This window comes from Cucurbita maxima, unplaced genomic scaffold (genome assembly GCF_002738345.1).
Source record: "Cucurbita maxima cultivar Rimu unplaced genomic scaffold, Cmax_1.0 Cma_Scf00162, whole genome shotgun sequence".
NCBI lineage: Eukaryota > Viridiplantae > Streptophyta > Magnoliopsida > Cucurbitales > Cucurbitaceae > Cucurbita > Cucurbita maxima.
This window is the reverse complement of record NW_019272178.1, coordinates 43,551-51,398: the sequence shown is the minus strand read 5'-3', so window position 1 is coordinate 51,398 and position 7,848 is coordinate 43,551. Positions and strand designations below refer to the sequence as shown.

At 36.6% G+C, this 7,848-nt stretch overlaps 1 non-coding gene across 1 annotated transcript; it reads right to left on the bottom strand.

Annotated features, from left to right (window-relative positions):
• Positions 1-7,540: 7,540 nt before the first annotated feature.
• On the bottom strand, positions 7,541-7,612 carry TRNAP-UGG. The gene has a single exon. It is a non-coding gene; the product is annotated as a tRNA-Pro (tRNA).
• Between the last annotated feature and the right edge of the window lie 236 nt (positions 7,613-7,848).

Genomic DNA, 7,848 nt, shown 5'->3' with positions numbered 1-7,848 from the left:
TTATTGTGATAGAAGCTATAAATGACCATTATATTCATTGGTCAGATATTGCAATTGTGAAGAAGTGAAGAAGTTCTCTTTATAGAAGTATTTGGAGATTATATTATTGTGATATTTGTTCCCAAATTTTATATTATTGTGATATTTGTTCCCAAATTTTATATTATTGTGATAGAAGCTATAAATGACCATTATATTCATGGGTCAGATATTGCAATTGTGAAGAAGTGAAGAAGTTCTCTATATAGAAGTATTTGGAGATTATATTATTGTGATATTTGTTCCCAAATTTTTTATTATTGTGATAGAAGCTATAAATGACCATTATATTCATTGGTCAGATATTGCAATTGTGAAGAAGTGAATTCTCTTTATAGAAGTATTTAGAGATTATATTATTGTGATATTTGTTCCCAAATTATATGTTATTGTGATAGAAGCTATAAATGACCATTATATTCATTGGTCAGATATTGCAATTGTGAAGAAGTGAAGATACCACCCCGCACCTCTCGCATGCTAAGTGATACCATCTGAGCTACATCCCCACAATTTTTGCATCACAAAACCCTAAACCTCTCGCATGCTAAGTGATACCATCTGAGCTACATCCCCACAATTTTTGCATCACAAAACCCTAAATTTTTCGTCATCAATAATATTGAAAATGAAGAAATATTGCTACACAACAAGGTCATGAAATAAGGAGGGTATTGATCCCCGTACCTCTCACATGCAAAGCGAGCGCTCTACCATCTGAGTTACATACCCATGATTTTGACATCCTAAAACCTTAAATGACCCATCATCAATAATAGTGAAAATAAAAAATATCAAAATATTAATAACAAATAGTTTTTTTTGGTGATGCGGGTATCAATAATTCTGAAAATGAAAAAATATTATAACAAATTAAATACTTTCTTTTGGAGATGCAGATTATCAATCTCCGTACAACTCGCATGCAAAATGAGCGCTCTACCGTCTAAGCTACATTTTCACAATTTTTACGTCACAAAAACATAAATGATTCGTCGTGAACTATAACTTATGTTTTCAAATTTTTAGGACATAATTTAGGTAGCTGTTTTTATGAGTCGTAAACTTGTTTCTTTGCATAATATGAATTTAGTTGAACTATTATTATCGATAAGATGGAGAAAGAAATTGTCTTTGAAATGACTAATAGACCTAGGTTCATCGTTGTTGTTTTTTAACTTGTGATTTTGCAGAAAGTTTAACTAATATGAACTGTCATGTCACAAGAGCTTTAAGGTAAATCAAGAATATACCCTAAACATCATTCAAGATGACAATAAAATGAAGTTAAATTGAAAGCACTTTAGTTTTATGTTTGGCGTGTTTAAGATAAACCATAATTGTATTAATGATATTGAGCCTAGAGTCTATAAGAATTTAATGATCTGAAGAGAAATTCCTATTTATTAGAGGAGACCAACTTTATTTAAGGTACAAGGAGTTCAAGAATCTCGATTTGAATATGGTTAAGGAACAGCAAGATTTGAAAGTTTTGAATTCTAAACCAAATTTGTACCTAATTATTACTTTTGATGACTAATTATAAATTAAGAGAAAAATATTTTACAAAATATTTTTGTAAAGATAGATTAAACTCTAAAGCTTTGGTGACGAAACCATGTTTAGACTAGCAGTTTAAAGTCAGGAGATGCGGCCACATGTGTGATTATTTTGGATGGGTTCGTATGAGGGAGCCTTCAAAGGTTGTGCACTCACAGATGGGGTTGTTATGCAGCGTATGAGGGAGCCTTCAAAGGTTGTGCACTCACAGGAGATGCGGTCACAGGTCTTTGTGTTTGAGTTTTTTTGTATTTTTTTTGTAATTCTATCCCAAACACTTTTTTTTTTGTTTGGATAAATTTGAACAACACCGTCTTATAATTTAATTTAATTTTATATTTAATGTGGTGTTGTTTTCTCAATCTCATTTTAATTTTACAACATTATTTTATATTAATTTTATTTTATTTTTATTTGTTTTTATTTGTTTTCACTTTAAATTTTAGTTTCAATTTGAGTTTTGAACCTTTGAAATTTGGGTTGTGACAGATTGGTATCAGAGCAGCCGGATTTTAAATTATATAAATTTTTTCTTAGGATAAAGAGTCGCATATCTCTATGACTCAGCTCAATGACACGTCTCTCCGCGACCAAGTAAGCAGTCTAACCCTATTTTGTAGTATATGATATGTTGTAAAACTTGTATAAATTTATTGTATGTTTTGATTTTCGTGGTAGTTATAAAATGTCCTTGGACGTTAAAGAGTGAACGTTAACTATATAAGACAATACTGGATCAACGTTATAGTGTCTAGATATCGTGAGGAGGAAAAGAGTGTTCATGAGATATATAACTAGCCTTAGTAAAACAGAGAGTTTTCGTTGCACAATGCGAGACATCTAATCCGTGAAATTTTGGTACTATAAATGAAGAAACTAGAGATGGTCCCCAAACGTCTGTATGGACCATTTCCAATCGCACTTTCTTTGATTCTCTAGCAGCTTTTGTGAAGCTAACTCGTTTATAGTTTTCCATAACGCAGCTCTCACAAACACCCATATCAATAGATTTTAGGCCTTCTAAAACTTCATTTGCACCGATCATCTTCATTTCTTTGATGCTCATATGTGCAAGTCGATTGACACTGCTGTAGGGTATAAAAACTTGGTTGTTGTTGCTGTTACTTGAATTGGAAACACTCTTAGCAACAACCTTTTTTATACACTCTAGTTGGTGTATAGGGTTCCATATTTTAGGTCATGCTACCACCATGACACCCTTCACAATCTTTCCCAAACTCTTTCCAAACTCGGCTGCATAACCTGTGCTAGCTAACTGACCAATAGAGATCAGATTCTTCTTGAGATCAGAAATATTTATGACATTCTATAATGTCCACTCACTCATTTCCTGTTAGAGTTTATATGTAGACATCTCTCTTCCCTTCAATCTCCAACAATCTCCAACGTTTTGTTGTCGGCAATATACACCTTCCTAACATTTCCTTATTTTAAATTTTGAAAAAATTCCTTACTTGGAGACGAACGTAACGATGCAACTGAATCTAAAATCCAAAATTCAATTGAGCTATTCACGCTAAGGATTAAAGTATTCTCAGTATCTTCTGCTGAACATATGGAATTATTGTTATCTTCAAATTTGTGATTTTTCTTTTTTTCAATTTTGTACAATCTGTCCGAAAGTGTTATTTTTCTCCACAATTTCAACTCTTTTCGTTTTGTTTGTTTGGAGATTTTTCACGGTTTCTTAATTTTGATCGCCCATGTTTGTTTGGGCTCTTTGATTTACTTCTTCCCCTTCGATCAACAATGAGAGCATTGTTTGATGAATCTCCAATTTCTCGTTTGGGCTTTCGCTGACATCTTGAATTTCATTAAATTTCAATTTATTAGATCCTCGTGTAAAGATTACACAAAAATCAATGCTTTAATTTCATTTTTTAACATAATTTCCACTCAACTCAATTGACTTACAATCATGTTGAACTAATTGATATGATTTGCAACATATCGACATTTGTAGATTGAAAAACCTCTGCATCAAATACACCTTGTTCATAGCCGACGTATTTTCGTACATATTTGACAACACCTTCAATAGGCCCGATGTCGTCTTCTCTTTGATGATGTTGAACGTCATGTTTATGGACAGCGTCAATCAGATTAATCCTACGGTGTGTATGATTAGTCCTCAAAATCATATATACACTCATCAGAACTAAAATGTCCCAAAGTGTACTATAGGAGAACGTGACCAGTTGTTGTTTATTCACTTTTAGCTTATAACATTGCTCTATTTGAAATTGTTTTTGACGTCTTTCCTCGCTCACGTTTTCTAAAATATTTCTTCTAAACGTGATTTAAGCATACACTGCTATTGTTCGTTCAGTCTGAATTTTGCATGGTTGACTTGTTCACTGGATTAGAACAAATGTCACATAATTATTGTCTCACTACTGCAAGAGTGCGATTGTTACACTTGTCTTTCTTTCAATTGTGGGCCGCATCTTCTGACTAGTTACGTGAGTTTGGCATGGAGCATATGTGTAGGTTGAAAAAGAAATGGTTGGATGTGGACTGCGAATAAGGGTTGGGCCACGGAAGGTTTTTTTTTTTTACCACATGGACTTTGGGCTAGAGAGTCTTAAATTTGGGTTCGTTTGAAAAATTTTGGTTCGTGTTTTAGTTCAAACGAACCCAAATTAAACCTACTAGTTCCTTCTTCCTTGCACGACTCACTCCTATTCTCTGTTCTATCTCTTCTTGCTCTCTGAAACTTTTTTAAAGACTATTGTTCACCGATTATTTGGGAGCATCTTCCTTAAAAGGATTGTGACCACATATGACCTATGTAGAAAATTTGTACCCATTTCCTGAAAACCTTTAGCGGACAACATACCCAAAACAGATGCGCTACACCTCGTCTCACCCCTCCGGAGCATATGGATCTACCCAATCGATGAACGCTCAAACCAAACTCACCCATAATTTTTGGCACAGGGATGCGAGAACCAATCCGAGTAATCTACAATGGGGAGACCCCTTAAAGAAACAAACGAGAATGGCTCGGTTGATAACAGGGTTAAAGAAAAGGTGAGTATGAAAAGACGTATCGCGTAACCGTCCCTGTAAGCAGCTTCATTATTTCTTGATCTATGAACCGACTTTATGAAAAAAAATAAGTCTTTCAGCTGAAAGTGTGACTGTTGGGTATGGATAAGCGAACCTCTTGGTTTGGGGGAAACCGGAAATGTTGGCTAAGAAAGCTAAGCAGGCAAGTACAGGACGGACAAAATGCACATAAAAATTGATTGACATGATCCCTCTCCCTCTTAGTTTGGCTAGTTGGCTAGTTACACGATAAGCGGGAAAGCATACCAGGCAAGGAAAGAAAGGCTGCTCGATCTCCTGTAAGGCCAACTCTTAATGGCGAGCTCACCAGGCAATGCTATAAGTCCAATAGAAGTCCAAGGTTTCGTCTACTACGGACTAGGAAGCTCTTGGAGGATCTAACATGAAATGAGAAATACATTCGATTACAGCAACTAATAGATAACGAACTTTTTGGTAGAATCTGAATGATCCCTTGGCTCGGGCAAGAAAAGGAAAAGGTAGTCGTACTCCTACCTTTTCCGTCGGACGAGAGGAAAGTTTGAGCTGAAAGATTAAATCACACTAGATAAGAAAGGCGGGCTTAGCAGGTTTCTCCAAACGTATAAACAAAAAGAAGATACGGATACACATACATTTTCGCATGAAAGAACCTAGCTGAACCAGATCAAAGGTCCTAACCTAGTTTGACTGACCTTCTTTGGCTAGCCCCCGCCACTTGTAACGAGGTCAACCCGTATGTGCTTTTTCTTTTCGTTTAGTGAGATAGCTTACCAGCTCTTTCAGCTCATAGCAGCAGTATGAAAAGCGGAATCCTCATCTTGAGTCGAGTCCACATTGCCATACGAATTGACATCTGCCAAACCAAGGGCTTCTATTTTTTCTTTAATGAAAGCAAATTTAACAGTTTCAATAAAACCAACCTCTTTTAAAGAATGAGTCGCTCTACCTTGATCACCGTGGACATACGCATCTCCCTCTTTAAATTTGCCTACCATGAAAAGGAAAGTTCCCTCACGATAGGCCCTCCTAGCTGTCGAACGTCTTTCGATCAATCGAGAGAGGTATAGAATAGTACAACAAACCAACAAGACAAGAATGGACTCATAAGATGGGCGGTCAGGGAATCGATTTCATTTGTGTTATCCGCCAAGGAAATGATCAAGGAATTCTCTATACACGGCTAAGAGATGACTATATTGTTGTACATCCTGAATAAAGTACTGTAGCCAAGCGAAGCTTTTGAAACTGAAAGCGTGTATAACTCAGATCCATTTTCTATTCGATTCGTAAACTTCAGATCTGATCTTACTTTTGTCTCCGGGTGACTGAGAGAGAATTTGGGCCTGGCGTGCAACTGGTTTGGTCAACAACAAGGTACAAAGCGGATTGATTAAATGGGCTTGAAGTTCCATTATCGTTAGGTCGAAGATCTTTACTAGGTTTAGTGCACTTTGGTAGTTGCGAATGTTGCCGTAATCGAATGTCTTTCTCATTCGACATTCTCTCTTACCAAGCACTCATACTCGTAAGGGTTGAGGAGACAGTGCGTGAGGTAATTGGGCTTCGAGATTGTGTATACACGAAAAGAGATCGCTTTCGACTTTCTACATCGGCGTTTTGTGCCCAGTTCTGGTTCAGGAAAGGGTATGATCTCTTTCATTGGAGCACATTGATGCCGAAGGAGTCTTCGGAACCGGTGGATAGGCTATGATGACTTCAGGCTATTCAAATAGCATGACTAAGTCATACTCGGAATTTCTTTTTCACAAATCTGTCTGATGATTTATAAGGTAAGGGATTTTAAAAGACAAAAGAATGACAATTTCTTTTTCATAAACCTGCCTGATGATTAATAAGTCACACCCGACGCTTTTGAAAATGAAAGCGTGTATAACTCAGATCCATTTTCTCTTCGATTCGTAAACTTCAGATCTGGTCTTACTTTCGTCTCTAGGTGACTGAGAGAGAATTTGGGCCTAGCGTGCAACTGGTTCGGTCAACAATAAGGTACAGCGGATTGATTAAATGGGCTTGAAGTTCCATTCTCGTTAGGTCAAAGATCTCTACTAGGTTTAGTGCATTTTGGTAGTTGCGAATGTTGCCGTAATCGAATGTCTTTCTCATTCAACATTATCTCTTACCAAGCACTCATACTCGCAAGGGTTGAGGAGATAGTCCGTGAGGTAATTGGGCTTCGAGATTGCGTATACGCGAAAAGAGCTCGCTTTCGACTTTCTACCTCGACGTTTTGTGCCCGATTCTTGTTCAGGAAAGGGTCTAATCTCTTTCATTGGAGCACATTGATGCCGAAGGAGTCTTCGAAACCGGTGGAGAGGCTATGATGACTTCAGGCTATTCAAATAGCATGACTAAGTAATACTCCAAATTTCTTTTTCATAAACGATGATTAATAAGTCACACCCGGAGCTTTTGCAAATGAAAGCGTGTATAATTCATACCCATTGGCCTAGCGTGCAACTGGTTCGGTCAACAATAAGGTACAAAGCGGATTGATTAAATGGGCTTGAAGTTCCATTATTGTTAGATCGAAGATCTCTATTAGGTTTAGTGCACTTTGGTAGTCGCGAACGTGAGGTGATTGGGCTTTGAGATTGCATATAGGCGGCGAAAAGAGCTCACTTTCGACTTTCTACCTCGGCGTTTTGTGCCCGGTTGGTTCAGGAAAGGATCTGATCTCTTTCAGAGGAGCACAAGGTGGGAGAGGCTATGATGACTAAGTCAAGCTCAAAATTTCTTAAAATTTCTTTTTCATAAACCTGCCTGATGCCTTTATTAGTAGAAAGGACATACTTGAGACCTCTCACACCTGAAACAATAATTATTTTAGTGCTTTTTTTCATTTAGAGGGGCATTCCGAGAATCGAACTCGAGACCTCTTGCACCCAAAGCAAGAATCATACCACTAGACCAAATGCCCTTAGTATGGATTTTAAAAGACAAAAGAATGACAATTTCTTTTTCATAAACCTGATAATTAATTATTTTAGTGCTTTTTTTCTTTTGGACAACCTCTTGCACCCAAAGCAAGAATCATACCACTAGACCAAATGCCCTTAGTATGGGCTATATATTATGTTTTTTTATGGAATGTATCATCATTATTGATACATTATTTCATTTATTTTCTTTGTTAATGAAATCCATGAGAAATAA